The following is a 3,559-nucleotide window of genomic DNA, read 5'->3' as shown; positions in this document are numbered from 1 at the left end:
CCCCAAGCATGTGAAGACTTCTTCTGGTACAATGGGCAGGTGAGAAGAATTTGTACCAACAGCAATGAAGGGGGCTGAAGTAGGCACTGTGGAGAGTGGAAATCCCAAGATCCTTCTCATGGGCGAGCCCCCAAAGCAAAATACCAGCTCAAGGTATACATGCCCTTCTAAGAGCCAGAAGGCATCACAAGCCTGTGACTTGGGGACTAATTAGAAATTAGCAAAAGGTGTGAAAGCCTTCCTGCAAGCAAGCTTCCCTTAATGGGCTCCACGGGAGGCCTATTGATGGGTAAGGAAAACCTTATGTCCATTATCATTACAGAGGGGTATTCTAGATGATCTTGGTGGTACCTACCAGCTCAAAGTCTATGGCATTAGAACATTATAAGAGTCCAGATCTGTTTCTACTTAAGACCAAGTTGCCATTACTGAATCTTCACGCCCTTGCTTCCCACTGCAAAAGGTCAATGTAACCTGGGTAAGATCCCCTGAGAGCTCTAGGAAGTATTTCCTAGTTTATTTAGTTTCCATCATTCCCTTCCCTCTGATCCTCTGGGCATTAGCTGAGTACCAATCCTACAACTGCCAAATCATTTTCATGTTTTCCTGAAAATTCCTAAGTCCTAGACTCAGTGGAAGAAAAGGGGCACCTTAAAACACCCCTCATTTATTATTCCTACAACACTCTCAAACAGCCCTTTACAAAGACCTTTCTTCACAATATTTCGGCATGGGACATCACGAAAGTATCAGCATCTCCATTGTACAGATGAGACAAGTAAGGCGTGAGGGTCCTCAGGGTTAGCCATATCCCTATGTTAGGCCTCTTAATCTGGAGTCCCTGTGCCCCAGGGTCTTTGAACAGATTGAAGGGGGCTGTAAACTTGAATGGGAAGAAAACTGGATCTTGAATTTTACTAACTTCTAACTGAAGTTTGTGATTTCCTTCCCTTATTTTAAACCATGCTTCACCAGATTGCCAAAGGGGTCCATGGCATAGAAAGGGTTAAAGTCCTTTCACAATACCATAGCAGTGAAAACACAGCATTTCACCTGAGAGGGTAAACCACAGCGCTGTAAACAAGGGTGTCCAGATGGAGTTTGCTAGTTTTGATTTGCTTTGGCAAAGGAGAGAAGGCAGAGAATCAGCAACCTGATTGAGGTTAAGAAAGGCTTTTTTATAAACCTGTTTATTTAATCTTTTAATCCCCTGGGAAGAAATGGGGCATAATAAAGCCTAATTATAGACTAATCACAGAATAATAGAATGTTTGAGCTGGATCCTAAATGACGTAAGATAAATCTAGAGAGTTCCCTTCTGGTCGGCTTAAGGACTCTTTGGGGCTGAGATTTCATAACTACGTTTTCAAGTTAGCACTAGAGAAAGGCTGGCTTACTTCTTCAGGATTGGAAATGTCCATGGAGAAGGGATATGATGCAGTTACTTTGCACCAGCTCTCAAGAGTCAATTGTTAAATTGTCAGAAGTAACATTTTCAACGCAGAAATCCACAGACACCACTAATCAGGGTTTGACTCGTTTTATTGGTTGTCAAGACTTAACATTAGTACAATAATAACTAGCAATACAGCACCTACTGTGTACCCAGCACTTTATTATCTCCTTGGACCATCACAAGAACCCTAGAGGCAGGTGCTATTATTATCTTGCTTTTACATGAAATGGAGGCAGACAGAGGACTTGCCCAGGGTCACCCAGCCAGTATCTGAGGCTGGATTTGAACTGGGGCATTCTTGACTCCAGGCCTAATGACCACACCACTGGCAATAGAGGGGGACAATGTGTAAAGGAGAGTTTGCCTGCAGGATCCATTAATTTCCATCCCTAAGGTGGCCAAGCAAATAGCAAGGGCACATACTTCTTTATCCTACCACAAGGAGCTAGTTACCACCTCTCGTTCATCAAAGCAATTTGAGTGTGAGTATCCTGGAGCAGCCTCTCCTTTGACCATTGGGAAGGGGAGAGCCTGGTCTGATCTGAGCAAAAGGAAGGCTGGGGAATCGAAGAAGGGTTTTAGGTAATTAAGTGATGCAGTGGCAAGAACAGTCAGGAAGAATTGAGTTCAAATCCTGCTTAATAATTTTTGTGACCTGTGTTTGTCACTAAACCTCTAGCTGCCTCATTTTCCCCATTTGTAAAGCAGGAATAGTGTAAAACACTACCATCTACTTCCCTGGGTTGTCGTTTGGATAAAATGATGCAACATCTGTATGATGCTCTGCAAACTCAAAAGATCCGTGTAAATCTTAGGCATCTTTATCACTAGTATTAGTGGGTCTGGTTGGCTTGACCTTCTGGTGTCCCATCTGGAGTGAGCTGGGGCTCCCCTGAAACTATCATTGTTTAGTGGGGTGATACTACTCCATCACATTCTTTCAATTTTCTTTTAATTTAATGGTTTTCCCCAAGAGAAGCCAGACTTTCCCTGCAGCGGTGGAGCATTGATTTCCTGCTTCCCCATCTCTGTGTCTGACAACAGATCTCATTCATTGGCCATGCTCTGTCTCCAGACAGAGAAACTGGGGGCAGTAGCTGAAAGGAAGCGTAGGCAGTTCTAAAGGATTTGTAGGGCAGGACCAAGTCCAATGGCGCTGACAAGAGAGAGCCTGGAAGTGAAGAAATTCTGGATTCCACCCATGATTTTGTTTCATTTTTACGCTCCTAAACTCTGGGGAAAATATTCGAGTCACAATGCTCCTTCCTGTAATCCCTGCCTGTCAAGCTACTGCTCCTGCCTTGGTGTCTTCATGTGGTTAGTTCAACACTCCACAAATAACACCTAAGCTTCCTGCCCACCATGACTGGTGAGAGAGACTCGAGGGTATGGAGGCGTGGAGGTGGAGGTGGCAGGGAGCCTAGAAGACAGGCGTGCCTTGGACCTCTATCCCCTGCCACAGGCAAAGGAACTAAAAAACAATTTGAACTCTGGCAGCTCCAAGTTTACTTGATTTAAACAAATTTGGTTCTGGTGATGGAGAAAAACAGCAATAATTTGAAAATGGTATGAGAGGCCCCTCAGGGGTTCTCAGTTTCCTTCTCTCTAAGATTAGGGAGTTGGACTAGATGCCTTCGGGGTCCCTTCCATCTGCAGATCCACGAACTCCTCTTGACTTAGTGCTGACCTGGTTGAATTTCTAGCAAGCTCTTTTTAGAAGGAAGATAATTCTTGTATGTTCATCCCCAGCTAACTGGGAGGAACAGGAAGCAGTGGAGCTGACTCACCGAGTGACTTTCTTCCTTCTATCAGGTCTGACTGGAGCCCCTCAATGACTAGGAAGGAGGTCAGGGCTCCTTAGTGTTTGCAGATCGGTGCCTGCCTTTGGGTGAGGCAAAAAGAGAGATGCTGCCTTGGCTTCCTCCATCAATACTTCCAGATGATTTGGACGGGCTGAGGAAATTAGTTCAGTGTTTGTAGAAAGATAATAGTACTCATGTGTGCACATTCACACACACACTCTCACACATGTTCACTCTCACATTCACACACACATACACACATTCACACACTCACACACATACACACACATTCTCTCACACA

This window comes from Petaurus breviceps, unplaced genomic scaffold, assembly GCF_028583685.1.
Source record: "Petaurus breviceps papuanus isolate PSGF00001 unplaced genomic scaffold, PetGlider_PUasm1.0 207, whole genome shotgun sequence".
Lineage (NCBI taxonomy): Eukaryota > Metazoa > Chordata > Mammalia > Diprotodontia > Petauridae > Petaurus > Petaurus breviceps.
The sequence above is the reverse complement of the archived record's forward strand: the minus strand, read 5'-3'. Positions refer to the sequence as shown.